The sequence below is a fragment of the Rhipicephalus microplus genome, chromosome 2 (genome assembly GCF_043290135.1).
Source record: "Rhipicephalus microplus isolate Deutch F79 chromosome 2, USDA_Rmic, whole genome shotgun sequence".
Classification (NCBI taxonomy): domain Eukaryota; kingdom Metazoa; phylum Arthropoda; class Arachnida; order Ixodida; family Ixodidae; genus Rhipicephalus; species Rhipicephalus microplus.
The window spans coordinates 210044642-210063861 of NC_134701.1; positions in this window are offsets into that span (position 1 = coordinate 210044642).

Below are 19220 nucleotides of genomic sequence, written 5' to 3' on the forward strand. Positions count from 1 at the left end.
CGGTGGCTGACCCGCAGGTCGCGGTATTAAATCCCGGCTGCGGCGGCTGCATTTCCGATGGAGGCGGGAATGCTGTAGGCCCGTGTGCGCAGATTTGAGTACACGTTAAAGAACCCCAGGTGGTCGAAATTTCCGGAGTCTTCCACTACGGCCTCTCTCTTGGTGGTTTTGAGGCGTTAACCCCACATATCAATCAATCAATGCTTTTAGTACGCCTCAGGCACATTTTGGTAGTTAGGAGAGTAATTTTGGAGTCACATATATAAACGAAAGTAATGAATTCTCATAGGCGAAAAAAAAAAACGTAGTGGCTGTTCAAGTGTATTATAGGAGCAATATGCACTAGGCTTGCTTCAAGCAACGCCATTCCTCTTTAAAAAAAAAATCGTGCTTTGGAATAGTTGAGATTCTGTATGAGCCTAACTAAAGTGATTTTAGATAGGAGAAGGAGAAGAGGCTGAGAAGAATAAAATACGCTAATTCTGGAACATTCGTCACGAGTACGGCTCAGCCACTGTAGGCGAATGGGGAGAGGGTAATTATGATGTGAATGGGAGACTAGGGTGGAGCTCATGGCTGAGGGCCGACGGGTGGTTTCTATAGCTGGTCGTCCAGTTAGTTAAACGGACGGAAAGCTGGGCCAGCTGGTGACAGTACTTGAACATATTGAATTGCACGAGGTCTTAGCTTTTCTGTGGTTGTAGAGTACACGTGTGGTGTATCAAGTTTTTTTTTGTTGTTGTTGTGTTCAAGATGTCAGCTGACGTACCATTTTCTTGCTCTAGTTTGGTCACACGGATGTGAAGGTTGAGGCGTTCTTTTTTCGTTTTTGTTTCAATTTATATTCACTTGAGAGTAAGCGCTGCTGTTTGCCCTTCTTCTCTTGCGTCCACATAGTCGTGCGCTGTGTTAAATAGTGTCCAAGTCCAGTTAGGTGCCTATAAAAAAGCGAAGAACCGCTCTGAAAACCTGGCTGTGGTGGTGCTCTGGGTGAAGTGGATAAAAAGAATTAAAAGTCAGCAGAGTCAGCAGATAATAAATGTCAGCACAGCTTCATTTTTCTGGTCACGTCGAGGAGCACACCCTCTCGGTAAGAGCTGATCGGAAAAGGTCGCAGACTTACGTCCGGTAAGACTGCGACATTGCGATTACCTAAATAGATGGTTCTGAAGGACTGAGAATCAATTGAGTTGGTGTATAGAGTTGTTTTTATCGCTGCAATAGCTCATTGACGGTCTTTTGATCTGCAGTGCAATGCCATAGTTGAGTACCAAGTACACCGCCCGCCGCGGTGGTCTAGTGGCTAAGGTACTCGGCTGCTGACCCGCAGGTCGCGGGTTCGATTCCCGGCTGCGGCGGCTGCATTTCCGATGGAGGCGGAAATGTTGTAGGCCCGTGTACTCAGATTTGGGTGCACGTTAAAGAACCCCAGGTGGTCAAAATTTCCGGAGCCCTCCACTACGGCGTCTCTCATAATCAAATGGTGGTTTTGGGACGTTAAACCCCACAAATCAATCAGTACCAAGTACACCGCATTGTTAACCACTTTTTCTAAACACACTGAATAGATCCAGAGAAAATACAAAAACACTACCGGGTATTGTCATGAAAAAAAATTTTTTTATTACATAAGGTAATTAAGTCACAAGAATGTGATCAGGCACTTTATGGTTTGCTTTTTTTATGAACGAACAGGCACTATCAATGCGTTATGCGGAAAATAGAATCATCAATGTGCCCTGGGATCACAGTCACTTGCACTGTTGAACAAGGACAGCACGTGATATCATGTATCAAAAAAAAAATTGGGAGGTCGGAATGTGCTTTCTTTTTCGCTGATTTCATGGGACGGCCACTGTTCTACTGTTAAGCTCCTTTATACAACTAATAGAGTGCAGTTCAGACGAAGGAAAACCTGGAACAGTCCTTCGTTTAACAATGCAAATTCAGCCCTGAAAGCTTGAGGCAAAGCACTGGGAGTGAACGAGGGAAAAAAAACATGCCAAGTAGTGCATGCAATCGTTGCTTACTCAGTACGTCAGTGATAAATTGAACGAGCACAAGATGTCGTGTCCCCGAAAGAGAGACAGAAACACAGCCTCGGTTTCTGCAAAAAAACAGCCGACCAAAATATTTTCAGGCTTGTCCTGAACCTACTGCATTTTTTTGTCTACTTATGGGTGTCGAGGCAAATGAACCAATAGAATTTTCGTAAAATGCTCACGGCGTTCACTTTCACTTGTTACTGAATCCTGCTTTCTTTCGCCCGCTAGTCGCCGACAAAACTAACCCAAGTACTTCAATGTTCTCCAGATCAGCACTTAAGCCTAGAATGATGATATTCCGACGGAGTACAACACGGACACCACGGCGTCACTTTTACGGGGACCAAGAAAGAACAATACCGTCAGAACGGCGCGAGAGCTTCGCAAAGGTCCACTTCCCTCGAAAGAACGCTAGTTACGTCAGTCGTATACGGCACAAAAGAAAATGACCGCTTCTATACACTTACGCGTTACAACTGTACCCACACTGCTCGTCGCCACAACGGCGCCCTAACGCCTTCGTTGCCGGATGCCGAGAAAGTGGCGTCCGCACTGGCCGCTAACGATCTTTCCACGGTGCGCCTCGCTGGCTCAATGCAAGATGCCGAGAACGGAGGAAGGCCATGTTCACTTTCCTGTTCCGTAGCTGTACTCGCAGTCGGCTGAGAAGTCTTGGCAGCCTAGTTTATCTGGTCACAGCCCCATCTTTCTAGGTAAAGATGAGCGCACACATTAAGGACGCCCAGCGAGTTCTCGGTTACACCTATAAAAATAAGGTGTTCATAATTTAGTAGTATACGTATACTGGTATGGCCTTTCTGTATATCTTATGCAAAGGCGTTAATGTGTTTATACTTACGTTGTCACGAGTGTTTCCCTGTTTCCTGTTCTTGTGAAAAAAAGTATGAAGAGAGACCGAAAGAGCAAACTTTCATTTTTATTTACCCTTCAGCTCTTCCCTCCTTCACCAGACAATGTTTTCAAGCTTTGCAAGCTTTTCATGCAATATTATTATTCAGTTAAAGGTATGACCTAGCGCTTTCTTTTCCTTTTTGAAACTCAAGCTTTCACAATAGATGTAGAGGAAGACTATATGGGTTCAAAACTGCACGCTGGATAACATTACGACATGCTGGCACAACCAATGAGTTAGTCTTTTGGGAACCTTTACGACGCGAGTGCGTTTTAGAGCATGCTTTTGAACTGCTTTTTTGGCTGGACGACTTTTCCTCAGTTTTTATAATCACATATTGCCGCAATGTAAGGACTCTAACGTTATCCCTGTATACTGCAGTTTTGTTTGAGCTGCTTGTTATCTCAGAAGTGGAATTGAAGCGTGGCTGGTAACTTCTCTACATCAGATTCGTACGGGTAAAAAACAGTAACCATTCGCGAAGTTTCTTGCAATGTTTTCTTTTTTTAAGAGTTGATGTAGGCGGAAATATTGTAGATTTGTCTGCTTAGATATGGGTGCACGTTAAAGAACCACAGGGGGCCCAAATTTCCGGAGCCCTACACTACAGCGTCTCTCATAATCTTATGGTGGCTTTGAGGCAGTAAACCTCACATATCAATCAATCAATCATCTTTTTAATGTGTCCAGTAACCGCGGTCTCTTCAGGTGATATAAATGCTCGGCACAGCAAACTTCTTGACTTTTTTTTTCTACTTATTATTGTAAGCTTATCAACAAATACGTTACAAACCGAATTAAATGCAATCCCTGCGTTCAGTGCTTTCTTCTCAACTTAAATTTTTTTATATATTGAATTTCCAGAATATGCCCGCGATACGCCTTCACTTTTTGTGAAATAGAGCTGATCGAATGATTGTTTATTTGAAGGCCTGGATGCTTCGTCCGCAAAGCCTTCGAGCTCTCCCGATTAGTGACACACATCGACAAGGCAGGTGGCAGCGCCCGTAAAGCGGCGGGCATTGATATTTTCGAAGTCGCTTGCTGAGGAAGGGCAGACAAGACAACTTGACGGCAAAGCAAAATAAACTAGGCAGACTCTCCCGACTCCCTCTTCAATCTCGCAATGATTTATTCTCACCGCATGGTTGTGTTCAGCTCAACTGCATTTTCCCACTACCATTCATTTGCCTTGTTACTAGTTCACGAACAGTCTGTGGGATTGGCCGACACTTCTTCCATTTTACCTATGCCACCCATCTTTTTTTTTCTAGCCCGTTCCTGTTCACGCCCATCCCATAGCCTTCCCGTGTGCACTGTGGTCACGGGAGAAAGAACCCCTCACGCAGTGCCGCACGACGGAAATCACATGAAGTATTTTTTTTTCTTCAATTGCCTAGAGATACATGTGGTGCCATCTTGCATTCTTCGTGTTGACAGTATTGGAGGTGACCCGGACTCTATAAAAGATAGTGTGCTTTGAGACGGCGTTTTGCCGTTCGTGGCGCCATGCGAGCAACCAACGCAGAAGCGTTACTGCAACGCTACTGCATGCTGAGATGCGGTGGCGGCATTGCTTCTTGCCACAAAGGAAGAGCACGAAAGAACAAATAGGACAGACGAATGAGTTTAGAGTGGAAAACACGTCTATCGTATCTCTGAGGAAGAGTGCTCGGAAGCACGTGTGACGCGAGCAGCGCTACCCATCATGTAATCTGTCGCATCACGACCACTTCCTGAACTAAGGCGGACCGACGGCTCCCGTTGAGAAGCGCGCGTTCGCCCTGGCATTGAAAGAAATAAAAGGAGGCGTTGGTTGGCATACACGGAGAAACTGTGGTATGGTGGATTTGGGACAATATTTTCAAGCGATCGTCTATTCGATAGTCTTTCTTTGCCCCGCTGATCTGAACACAAAGTCATTCTAAAAGGCAGGACGTGCAAACGCGGACACAAGCCAAATGGCGTGACACCATAACCGTTGACTAACGACTACAAACACGCACAATGGTGGAAAAGAAAGAAGGCATGAGAAACTACCGGCAAATGCCCATGCAATAGACCAACCTATCAATTCGGGGGTATGTTGTTTAAAAAAAAAAGGAGAAAATATGAGAAAAGTTGGCCCCGCAACAGTCTGCAGCTAAGTTCAAAACCTCAGCAGTAACTCACGGGGGAACGAGATCAGCAGGGATAAAAGGGGATAGAGAGATTAGTAAAGATTGAAGAAAGCAAAATAGTGGGACGCGGTCTAAGGAGTCCGAGCACGGAGCACCACTCGGCGAGAGCTACACGGCGTCAGGAGACCGTGGACGGTGGGCCTATCGGCGAGAGCTACGCTGGCATCGGCGATCACGGACGACACAACTGTTCAGCAAAGAATCCACCAAGTTAGTCTCCTATCAATTTGGCACGCGTGGATGCGAAGGATAAGTGTTAATACACACTCGATTTTTTCTATATGCAAGTTAACCGACTGGCGGCTGGCGCACGCGCTACGACAACTATTGATATGTCATGCGTGAATTATAAGACACGTTTCATCAACCCTGTATGCTAATACAATACTGCTAATTCGTCCAATTTTCGCGTGCACGTATTATGTCGTATACACTTACAGTGCCGTGCCTCGTCTGAATAATTCTTAGTTCTGAAGAATAGCCGAGGGTGATCAGTGACCACAAACTGCAGTGATTACTTTTCTCAATGAGAAGTGCTGTCGACTGTTTTCTTGTAAAGTTATGGTATATGATTCTCCAAGGAAGCCTCAAGTAATCATACAGAGCAACTCCACTTTAGCGAGCTTTTCCAGAAACTGATGAAGAGCGTGACTTGAAAGCCTCTACTTTACGCATTTAGTCGTTGCTTTGTCGAAACGTATAGACACGACTTGCCTAGACTATCCTGTCAGCCTGACCAGCTCTGAAAAAACAAAACGAGCTGGCAAGTCTTAGTATGGCTACCCGTAAGGAGGTAGATGGTGAAAGTGAGGATGTGTAGAGGCACAATCACTCTTGTGGCTTAAACAATAAATTATTGCTCCCGTACTGCAAAGAAGCCATATTCCCTCCCGCCGCTGGTGAGATGAAGTATTGACAACGTTTATTTTACGTTTACTTTTAGTTTCTACTTCTGATATAAAACAGTAAGTTAATTTCTACCATGTTTTCTTTGATAGGCTCACATCAATAATGTAAATATTGAGCCTCTCTCCTCCCCCCTTCCTCAGTCGCTACCTTCATGCTTCTTTCTCATAAAGGACACCACAGATTACTTCGATAAAAGAACAATGTGCCAAAGTGGCTCAGTAGACTCGACAACATGCCCGCTTAACTCAGTCAGGAAGTCAAACAAGTACACTGTGATTAGAACCCCGTTAATTGTGATGCTCTACCTTGATCTCATGTTGGGGCCGGCGAACGGCTCTCATTGGGTGCCTCTCTATCGCAAGATTATCCGGCCGGCTTTGCATTGACCTTTGCTTTATCTCTCTCACGCGTCACTGCCTGTAATCCCTGGATTATTCTTGTAGAAGACTATACCTGACAAGATAGGCCAAGGTTGCCGAGCTTCTCGCGGCTGCTGCTGCTGCTTCTTGTGGCTACATTCATCTTACGGCATTAAGTGTTACGTCACAACACATAAGATAAATGCTCAGTGAGTAGAGAGCACCTTCTCTGATGTTTTAATGTAGTTAGTGAGCTTTTCGAAGCACTGTCACACAAGTCACCACACTGCTTGAACGTACCGCCCAATAGACCAATGGCCTCGCAGAACGATCATACCGCGCACGCTCTGATGTCATTCCAGATTGATGGCAGCCACCACAGCGCTCTGTGCCTTTTCCGGACTTCGTTTTTGTCTGGCTCTTTCTTTACTCAGCGCAAGATGCAAGAGATCATAGCAAATTTTGAGCGTCTACTCACATCTTTGGTCTTCTCATTCGATCGCCGATCCCTTAATGTATGTTTAGAAAAAATGATTAGCGATTTTGAGTACTTGATACATATAGTTCTACGGGAGAGCAGAAAGCCGTCCCAGTCAAGACTTTAGGAAGGGCCTACATCAGCACCCATCAACAGCTGAAGAATGGCGCGAAAAAAAAGTGGACTGTTTTCTTTTGCTGATGGGTTCGTACCATTATAAGACTGAGTGCATAGAGCCGGTCAACGATGATGTAAGTGCTTGTGAGACAGAGTGCTTGTTACGCGTCCTACGCTTAAACTGAAGGTTGTGTTTTCAGATCCCATTGATGAAATGAGCGGTTTCCCGTTCACTTTAATCCCTTTAAATTTACGTTGCAATTACTACACTATATTTATTTAACGACAACTATTACTGCACCCTGTGCTTTCCTTGACCATACCTTGCAAGAATTATCTCTCCATGTCTCTCATCTTTCATCCTCATTGCTTCTTTCTCTTTCTGTAAGGCTCTCTCTCTCACAAAGCTCTCGAATGACCCAGTGTCTCCTACTCTCTATTGAAATGAATCTCTTAAGACTGCCAGAGTTAGGCAGAGAGGCTAAGGTAAACGTGCATGTCGAAAGCAATCTCTTCCGCTTTTGTACAGGGCACACCAAGAAGCCTTATCTCTGATTCTTTGCCGTACGCTTGATGGGAACGACACGCTCTGGAGTACTGACTGTCAGCGAATGGTGCCCCTTTCTATAGTACGGTGAAAAATGCTGCCAGAGCGGAGCGACGTGCGCCGGATCCGAAATTCTTTGTCGTGGGGACATCACCCGTGGGACTGGCGCTGAGTGCTCGATTCCATGACCCGGATTCCCTATATTCTTGTTTTTCTCTTGTCGCAGGCACATTGTCGATTGAAAGGACTCAAACCGGCCTGGCTTCTCTTGTGGGGGTTTTAGACATGAAGCTAAGACAAAAAAAATAGTGTCAGAAACGGCTGAATCAAAGACGAAGGCGGAGAAAGTGCTCTTAGACCAAAGAAAAGTAGTAAAAACTTGGTGAGAAACGGAAGGGGTACAGGAAACTGCTGAATCGAAGATGAAGACTTCCGTCCTGAAGTTAAGCCTCGCTCATCGTCCAGTCGCATCCACTCGAGTACTCAGCGTGTATACTTGTACAATACGTATCTAGTGCGTACAAAAACTAACAGCTTCCTTTAGGCGTTCGTTTAAGGAAAGTTGTAACTCGACTGTAAGGCAAAAGGCATCTTCTCACTGAATTGATTGATCCTCCCCAGCGCCACTCCGAAAGCGTTCTGTGCCTAAGGCGGTTTCCCCTTGCCTCCAGGATCAGAGGCGTAACATTCTTTTTGAAACTAACATAGTTTTGCACTGTCTGCGTGATCGAATAAACTTAAACCACGTGGCTATAATATTTAGCGGCGAAGCCCCTTACAAACGCACAATGTCCGTAAACCACCGTCCGGCGTCTACAGCAGATGTAGTGCAGGTGCACGTGAACAAACTGCAGTATCTGCGAAAACCAAAAAAGGTTATCAAAAGTCTTTCAATCCGAACGAACGAAATAAAGGGTCACGACACCTTAACAATGCTAACATTTAACCACCCATCAATAAAAGGTTTCTAAACCCAGATTGTAACGTCACGTAAAGAGCCGACTTTTTGTGAGGCCCACGGTATGGCTGTAAGCTCTCCCATAGTAGAGTCACAGAACACCTACCAGAGTACCAAGTACTCTAAATCGTTACCTGCTTATTCTATCCTCCCCCCTCTCATAACCCTTATTTCAGGTGCCGTGGTTACTGGTTTGAGGCCCATGGGATGGCTTTATGCTCTCCCATTGTAGAGTACTGCTTACTTTAAATCGTCACCTTTTTCAAAACACACAGAAAACTTGTTGGCAATAACGTGCTGAGACCTATGGGACGGCTTTAAGCTCTCCCATTGTAGAGTAGCAAGTACTCCGAATCATTCTCCTTCTCCAGTTTTATTTAAAGACGAAGTATACTCTAAATCGTTAACTACTTTTTCTAAACATCATGTTTTTTGTTTTGTTTTTGCATCACACGCAGCAACGCCCGCGGTCAATATTCACGCTTCGGGCAACTAAGATTGCACACTGAAAGCAAAAACGTGATTTTAAAAACATACTGTTTCGGTGTAGCTGTCGGTTGGATACGTTTGCTGTATTTATTGGAACTCGTATGACTTGCAAATCTGACACTGTTGTTGCCGCGCGCTGTGAAGCTTGGCCATTTTTATGGCCGTGCGTGCTTTTTTCCTATAAAAGCTGAATGCCAGATTAGTGTCGGTCAATTTAATCACCTGTCAAGTGTTTGATTTTACATAGTCCCAAGAGGTGGCTCCCAATATGTTAATGTGAGTTGTTCTTAAGGTGCCCAATAAACACCGGTATAAACCCAAATTCAAATATCAAATGGATACGCAAGGGAAATTGCACGCACTAGCTCTCAGCATGGACAGTTTTTAGTGTACCCTCTTTTGATTCCGATGAAGCACACAACATTGTCATCTTCCGATACCACATAGAGTGGGTTGTTTTCCAAAATTTATTTAGATAAGCCACCGCAATCCGGCGTTATTGCGGCGCCTGAATACGTTGATAATGAGATAATCAAACAGGAGGAGGATTAGGCGGCGGACGTAAATATGGCCGTTGTGCGTGCGATTGCCGGTACGTATAAACAGGCCCCAGGAAAGCGGTAAAGCAAAGTGGTTAGCGTCTCAGTTTCCCGAGTGCGTGCTATTAGAGGACGCATGTCGGCATCGCATTAGTTTGTGCCGTATTGTGTAGGCTTATCACGGCTAATAATTATGGTAGGCTAGCGCTAGACAACGAACACAATAAGCGAGTAGACCAGAGAATGTTGGCATATTATTTTTTTCGTTCATTTTCTTTCTCTGACCAATATAACCACCTGCCCACCATACATGGGCACTATGATTTTTGAGTTTTTGCTGTTTAGAAAAAGTTTATTCTCTCATGGGACGCAACAAACCTAAGGGACAAGCGTCAGTATAACAGGCACAATAACAAACAAAAGACAAAGCACAACATACATTACACATTTAAACAAAAGTGTCCAAGTCCGTAGGATGTCCATAGTTCATTTTACTAATAACTGTAAATACAGTACATAAATGCACTAATCACAATATGGACAATGTACGTGATGCTATATGTACAGAATTTACTAGACTTGGTGAAGATGTTAGAAAATATGTACAACAGGTATCAATGTTCATAAAAGTTACATAACTTACAGCGTTAGAATGAAGTGCATATATAGGAGAGCTCACACACATATGGGACATACACAAACACATAAAAATAGTAAACACATACTGATTACATGCACCAATCAGACATTGACAGGCGACCTGGCTATAGGAACCAGGCCAGGTGGAAGACTAATCGAACGCGTCTATCAACTACGGACAGAAAGCGGCACGACTATTGTCGCAGAAATTCTTCCTCCCCAAGGAAGAACAATTCCTCCGACAGAAACGATAAGAATTCAGAGTAGAGGCGTTCCAGAATCGGAAAAAGAGCACGACGACGATGACCTGCCGCCACAGCTTCGCACCTATTACGCCATAAACAAAAGGCTCCCGCAGCTATTAGAAGGCGTGCAAAGCGACTACGCGAGCAGCGACCTGATGTTACAAAACGATTAACACCTAGGCCACGAAAACTAGTGTTAACCGACTTCCAAAACACCTTTGCAATGACACATTGCTGCAGCATATGCTGGTTAGACTCCTGTAACGGGCAGTTAGAACAAGTGGAAGATGGGACCATGCCCCACTTCTCCAGTCTGTCCCATGTTGGGAGTACTCTCCATCCAAGACGCCACATAAAGTCACGGAGGTGACCAGGCAAAAACGATGCCGTTATCGCGCTCCACGAGACATGTCTAGATCGTGCTAGACAGGCTGCAGGAACCAGAGGAAGCAGAAGAGCCGCCGTTGTATCTACAATGCGGCTTTCAAGAATGTCTACATCGGGACAAACCTGCTGCGCGTGTCGATAAAATGCTACTGCCGTTGAGTAAAATGCAGGCACGTGAAGTGTTTGCGGTGCAGAGCGAAGCTCCTTATAGCGGCACCCGTTCGTCCCTCGTAGCCGTTGTATTAGTGAGTAACGAATATAACATTTTGACCTCCAACGTGGTGCCGGTGAGAGATTTATTCTGTGCGTTGGTGAACAATAAAAAATAGTGCTCAATGCACATGCCAACGGCTGCTAAGAGTAAATGAGAGACAGGAGAATTTGGCTTTTAGTTAACGCGCATGCTGCAAAGTTTTTATTGTTCAACAACGCACAGAAGACAAGAAAGGGTTGCTACGTTATACTCGCTGGGCGTAACCTCCTTGGTGTTAGAAATGTTTAGCGAGCGTTGAGCGGCAGTGCCATGAATACAGTGAACTGGTATATACCATGAACTCGAGGTGGTTAAAGGTGGGAAGTAGACACGAAGCGCAAGCCGTAAGAAAGTGTGCGTGTGCCTCCTCTCGTTCCGTCCTTAGAATGTCCGCTTGATGGCGGTGCTTCTATATGAGGGATATATGATGAAAAGATGCGAGATGATGGTACTTGGAGTGTCGAATAGGTGGACGAATGGACGCATAGACAGATGCATGGACGGACGCACGGATGGCTGCACGGAAGGATGGACGCATGGATGGACGCATGGATGGACGCAGGAGTGGATGCATGGACGAAAGCAGGGACTGACGCACAGATGAACGTGTGGACGCACGAACAGACGCACGCACAGACGGGCTGATGGATGCACGGGCAGCCACACAGACGCACGCATGGATGGACGGAAGCAAGAACGAATGTACGGATGGATGCTTCGCCCTACTGTCCATCATTCCCTCCGTGGATATGCTGCCATTTTTTTAATACGAAGAGTAATTTTAGGAGTTAATTTTTTTGGGGGGGAGGGGGAGAGTAGAAAACATTCGGTGTTAATCAGACTTTTTTTTCGGTGATTCGGCGTTTAAATCAGTCTTATATGTTGTCGTAATGTAGTATAGATAATAGTTATTTAAGTTAAATTGCTATGTATTGTTGCTAATAATCCTGCTTCTCCATTTTTGTATTTCTCATTTGGTATTTATTTACTCGGTTATTGAGGATGGTGCATCACTGTATAATAGCCACAATGTACTTTTGGGAGACCAGAGCTAGTCTAGCTCCTCTTTTGCTTTTTCTCACAGCATCCCTCATCGTCTTCATGAGAAATAAAATAACATTTTTCATTATCATTCTCAATACTCCGAAATCCCACATAATATTATATGTGACTTTAATGTTTCGTGAACTCAGCAAGTGCACTTTAGATATCTGGAAGTTTCGAACGCGCAACCACGTACACATACAAGCTCAAGTACGTCAATACAATACAGCCGCGTTTCTTTGTATTATAACCTTATAGCTCATTGTAACACATGAAAAAATACTTTATGATGTTACTACCACTGATGAAGGCGCACTCCTTGAGAATGATGAGCCTCGGCTTTGATAATGCGCTTTAAAAGTTGAGAATGTCCTTTGAAAATTGTAGTCTATCAAATAAACCCTAATTTCCAAAAATGTTTCCGGTGGGTGTTTATTGGATTTTGTCGGATTAATCCGAAATCATTGAGCTCTAGCTATAATTTGATATCCAATCCCCGTGCACTTGCGTGTATGCTTACCGGTAACTCATGAAAGTGTGAATGCTGTGGTGTCCACACAGTGATCATACACAACCACAATGTCAGCATAACGGACTATCACGCACGAACAATGCAAGTTGTAATCACGTCTTGCATTCTGCCCCGCCGTGGTGGTCTAGGGGCTAAGGTACTCGGTTGCTGACCTGCAGGTCGAGGCATCGAATCCCGGTTGCGGCGGCTGCATTTTCAAAGGAGGCGAAAATGCTGTAGGCCCGTGTTCTTAGATTTGGGTATGCTCGTTAAAAAACCCCACGGTGTCGAAATTTCCGGAGCTCTCCACTACGGCGTCTCTCATGATCTTATGGTAATTTTGGGACGTTAAACCCCACATATCAATCAAATCACGTCTAGCGTTCTGTTTGCAGCCTACCAGGAAGCATATTAGGCTAAAAAAAGGTTATACAGCCACCACACAGCTATTTCATACGGGCAGTTGCAAAGGAAAGTGTTCTTGATTTCAATCTTTTAATTGCTGTCACGAGAAATTAACAGATTTAACCTTAAGAACGTTGTCACTCTAACATTGCACACGATCTGCTCGTGCCTTCCTCTTCTTCCTCTTGCTGCCTCGCCTAATTTGCTTCCGAGATCACCAGTGTGCAAGTGGAGCATCTAATAACTTTCTGTATGCTGATTTGGAAAATGGTTGATGTTGGCGCTTCTTGTAAAAGCGCCCTGTTGTCGACACTTGCAACTTCAGAGAGGTTGCACGAAAAACAAAGCCAGAACTGGAAATTCGCAGCCACATGCGCGCGTTGAGCGCTCAAGTATCTTTTATCCGAGGCCCTATCCTTGTCCTCTGCTTCCGACCTAGCTTTATTTCGCCCCTGGGTGACCTTGTTCAGAGCCACCCCGTAAGCTTTGAAAACAAAATGTCTTAGCGAAAGAGCGAACAAAAACCGACGCCCGCAGAAGGCGGTTTCGTCGTAACGTGTGGGGCGCTCCGCTCATTGCCTTTCTAATTTCGCGCTCGGAACTTCGGGAGCCAAATGGCTTCCGCGGCTGAGAGTTTCAGCCTTTTCTCTCTCACTATCTCTCTTGCATGTTTCTTCTTCAGTAATTCAGTCTTCCCTATTTATACTTCTTTTTATTATTCGTAGCTTCTCGCTGAGGAAATTAGCGCAGCGTTTCTTAGCGACCATTCTCATTGGTTCACAGATTGTGTCCTCATGAATTACACAGAGGCAAGGCAAAACAAAAACATGCCCTGTCAAATACCTGCGAGGAGATTACTTGACTTTTGTTGCACCAACTTGGTGCAACGAAAAAAAAGGGTTATTACAGTGAAAGGAAGATATTCTTAGAAGGCATTACCGGACATGCAGGCTGTCATTAAAAGTTCGCAGTGTTCTCGTCGTTTCTCGAGCAAAGACTAGCCTAACTCGAAGAAGCCAGAAATTGCGTTGTGTATTGTAAATTTCCTTGTTACACCTGCCAACTTACGGAAGGGCGATCTAACACCCTTTTACTGACTGCTGTTTTGTGTGGCCTTCAGCATGCCACTTCGTAAGTAAGTATACGTACGCGGCTGTCTGAATTACAATAACGCTGCTTGCTTTGAAACAACTAGACGCACTACGCAAAGACGGTCGGTTTATGTCCTGTAGAAATCATGACGGCTATTGAAGCTTAGAGGAATTAGGTTGTGTTTAGGTATTACTCTTGCACATACGCCACTGTGAGAACTGTCTTAACGTATGAACAAAAACACGTTCATCAAAGCCTGTCACCTCCAAAGTCAATCAACATTCTTGAACCATAGGCAAAAACTACATGCGTATTTTGGCTCCACCGCGCTGGGCTAGTGGCTAAGGTACTCGACTGCTGATCCGCAGGTCGCGGGATCAAATCCCGGCTACGGCGGCGGCATTTCCGATGGAGGCGGAAATGTTGTATGCCCGTGTACTCAAACTTGGGTGCACGTTAAAGAACCCCAGGTGGTCGAAATTTCCGGAGCCCTCCACTACGGTTTCTCTCATAATCATATGGTGGTTTTGGGACGTTAAACCCCACATATCAATCAAATATATTACGTGCATATTTTGCACTACGCAAGCCATTTCGATCGCAGGAAAAAAATTGATTTAAAAGAAATGCTTTTCTTTGCAGTGTTTGAAATGTCTCCGCGAATGATTTAACGCGAGAGCGTTAAATCGGCATCGAAATTCCGGCGTTGGTGTCGGCGTTGGCATCGTCGGTTGCGAGCGAAAAATCATCTTGTCCGTGACCGAAAAACCGAGAAAAATGCAAATAAAATAAGACAAGCTTCCGGGTCTGGGGTAGGGAACTCAGGCCGTCTGCGTGGCAAGCAGGTGTTCTACCACAAATGCAGTAGAGCACCTGCAGGTGCTCTACCACAATATTTGTAGAACACCAAGCAGGTGTTCTACCACAATATTTGTTGAAACTGCATGCAATAAAAAAAAAGAAGTATAAGAATGTCACGTACTGGAAAGAGTGGAAAGGAGGCAGAAGCGTAGAACCGCACCAGACGTCAAAAGTTGTGAATTGAGCAATGAGTCCTACCGACTACAAAGCGCTCAGGCATATTTAGTTATCATCAGCAGCTGAACCATCAACAAAATGAACAGCTGCGTGGGTACGCGCGTACGTGCGTGCAGTGTGCCCTTCGCTTATTCGCCAAATTTATAATTATGATCAAGTGGGTGCTTAAGAACTGTGCTCTCCACAGACATTAAATCATATTTGGGAACGGCCAGTATATGTGTAGAGTTGTTTGTTTCAATACATATTTGGGGCTTGCGCCAAGAACCTAAGCAGGCTAGCAGTTCTTCAGACCACGGTGCACACGAGGCCCGATTACGCTATCGAGATCTATTCTGGAAGGCGAAAGTCAAGCGTCTTTGAGTTTTTCATTCTGCCACGCATTTTGTGTATATAATTTCGACCTTCGTTATACACGTCTCGAGTAGCACTTTACGCATACTTCCATTACGACTTTCTGAGCCCTTATTAGAGAAGCAATCTTACTCTTTCCGTGCAGAATTGGGTAGTGAAATATCAAATTACCTTTATTTAGCCTCCATATCTTGCCATTTATACATGTGTGATCGCAATTGAAAGATACAGCCCCACCAATGGCAAACTTGCACGCATCATGTCACGCATGAGGCATGTTTTCGCGCGTTTCATCTCGCGAACTCTCGGAAGGTGCGAGAAACACCGAGAGCGCACGTTAATTGCTGTTTTTAGTCTCGCCTTAGTTCTGCTGCGGGTCATATAAAGCTGTTTTAAAAAAATTAGGTTGTTTCTCTCTCTTCTGCGGGTCGTCTTGAATGAGAACTTGGCTTGTAGTGGTGCCAGAACGGTCACCAATGGCTCCGTGACGTCACTTTCAAAGCTCCTGGTTAGTCAATCATCGCGTGGCACGTGGAATTGGCCGAAAAATTAGTTCCGGACCCATTTCGCACCACAAGCTACAGAAGTCACAATTGCTCACATATTTTACCCTTCATGCGATAGAACGCCCATTTATAATATACGAGGTTCTTTTTTTTATTCATTTTCCTGTGTTGTGTGTTTGTTCTAGGGCGCTGTGAGAATAGTAATGCGTACGAGAAGTGAAGTGACTGGTGTTACTCACAGCGACTATACTAATCAAAGGAGCACTCATGTAATCTCACCATGCGACACCAAAAAGTAAAACAAAAAATTACAATATAACAACAATCCGAATATTACGCACACAATGTAATAATATGCGGCATGTTTTTTGTACATAAACTCGAACGTCGCGTAACCCCTAGAAAGTTCTTGCGTGGCAAATATTCAAGTTTAAAAAGCAAGCCACATAATTTTTGTAATCACATCACAATCAGTCCTATTCGTCTCAAGCAGCCACTGCAAGCTAGTTTGTGCATGGCTGATCGAAACAAATTTGATAACACCATTACTCGTTTCACATTAAACTTCAATTCTATGAATAAAGACAACGTATGCTTGATCTTTGGTCCAGTGCCACTGCTAATTACACTTCTACTTTCATTAGTATTCTCCACAGCTGCCGAAAGTCACAGCAGGAGAAGAATATTCAAAGCCACGACCACCAATCGATACATTTTAGCGTCGTGCTTTCTTAATTTTGTGGTCATTCGTGGGTGATGGGCCAGAAACGTAATTAAGGTCAATTTATCAAGCGGCTCGCGCTCGCTTGCGTCGATATAAAACGTCGTGAACCGCAGTGAAAGCCATTTGTGTTGTATCCTCAACGAAAAAGCTGCTGCCTTTTAGTGCGCGACAGCGAAGTATTTAAAAGCAATGAAATAAATACATCAAAAGAAGAAAAGGAACAGCTGTCTTTGTTCGGCGCCTCGCATATGCAGTGGGTGTTTGAAGTCACTGATGAGAATTGTGCGGGAAATGGTTTTGGTTTAATATTTTGTGAGCGCCAGTTTTTGCAACTTACGACTAATAGAAGTATGTGGCGTGAATGTTTCCATTAACACAAAAAAGGAGGTAACAGTAGATTGAAGTGTGAGCTTGAACAAAAGTTTGCGATCTGCAAGAATATTAACTTTGTCTTATTTCGACAAGCGATTCTTATACGTAAGCATGCTTTAAAAGCCATACATACCACATAAAACTTGAAAAAAAAAGTAAATACGAAACAACTTCGTTTACTGAAGAGTGCCTTTACCAAACACATACTACTGCCACAGGAATGTGGTAAGATATTGTCATCGGCGTCTTTTTTTTTAGAACACGTATATATGTAAGCAACTGCTCCACCAAGCCCTGGGGAAGAAATTTATAATATTAAGCTTACCTGACTATGATCCTCGAAAAGAATCATTCTGGATGTAATGTATTTGTTCCTGGAACCAGTATTCACAACTACGAACACTAATGCCATAACAGACATTTTTTTTAAATTTCCAGGTAATGCTAGACCGTCTCTTTGCAAAAAAATTTGTCATATTGAACTTACGTAAGTTTGATTACGTTTTCTCCGAAGAGCATTTATTGTTACTACTAACAAGAAAAACAGAAAATAGCTTTGCCAGCTGCACCAGAATTTTCCCCTGTTATGCGTGTTATATCTCAAGGGAAAGCAAGTTCTTTTTTTCTGAGTTTGGTTGTCTTCCGCAACGTAGATAAGGTTCAAAAATTTGGCTACATTGCTAGCATAATTTTGATAAAAATAATATAGTTAGTTAATCATGGGTGATTCACGTAAACAGGCTAATATGATTAAGGAAGCCAAGAAACTGGGAAAGAAATGGAAAGATAAACATCACCTTCGTGATCAATTGCCCTAAGCTTTAAGCCTCCAAAGCTATGTAATCTTTCTTATTGTTTCAGTGTATACTAAGTATATGCAGCTGAAGAAAACGAACAAAAAAAGAAGCGAAGTAAACGACTTAGCCTTGCGCTGGCTTTCCAACATTCCAACTTACTGCCTCCAACTATGCAGGCATGTGTACCAACCGGTGGATTTTTTCACAGCTTCTTTTAGTTTCTGAGGTCATACAATTGATACCAGCATGAATTCGGCCACCTCAACTGTGGCATTGATAACGATTATCAGTGCCCCAGTTTGTGGATGTCTGGCAATCACTGTGCGCAGTTGGCTCTGTGACTTATCAGCTAAGACGGAAACTATGGACGCGTTTCTGTTGCGAATAACTCGATGTCGAATGGGGAGAGTGTTTCTGAAGTACTGATTCGTGCTTCAGCCCACGTGTTCGCAGTAAAGCAAAGATATGAAGAGCGAGACGTAGAATATTACGCTGAATGGCGGAAAAGAAAGAGAACTTCATACGACAGGTTCCATTGGGGAGCCCCGCCATTGAGGGAAACGCGAATTTCGCGCTATCAAAGAAAGCTCATTCTGGATCATTCTAAAAGAAGTCTGTTAGCTCTCAGAGAGCCGTTATCGCAAATCGGGGAAGCACTTACGGTGTTTGAATCCGATAGAGCTGCCTTACTTCGCAGAAGTTCCGCCGTCTTTTGTTTTTGCTCAGAAATCTGCAGAGGAAGAAAAGAGATTGCTAAGAAAATTTAGGCAAGTATTTCAGTCACTTGGTGCTCAGTTGGTGGCTTTACCACATCCTCTGGGGCTGCCCGGAGGATCCCCCGCCCGCCGACCTCCTTTGCTCACCCCCCACCGAGGGACAATGGGAGGCCCTTCTCTCCAGCAACGACATAGACATCCAGACACGGGTCCTGAAACGAGCGGAAGAAGTCATCGAGAAGCACAGCCTGGCAGCCTTCGTGGCTTAGCCTCCCTTACCCCTCACCCCTTCGATTAATAAAGTTGTTACTCACTCGCTGAACATCTGCATTTGGGCTGTTTGGCACGCACACTAACGCAGCTGAAATTACTTAGTATGGGGTGCCCGAGAGGCACATAGTTGCTACAGCATGAAATGCGAGGCCCTAATTTTTTTCTTGTTTTGAAGAATTAACGCTTTATTCGAGAAAGCTAGCGCTACAGAACTGCATCTTGGGTGTGCCACCTAACATCCTCGTATAGGTACCGAATCCACAAGCTGTAATACAGAAATAGCATTCACTTGTATCGCTTCTTTTTTCACGTCCAGAAGCGTATCCTCTC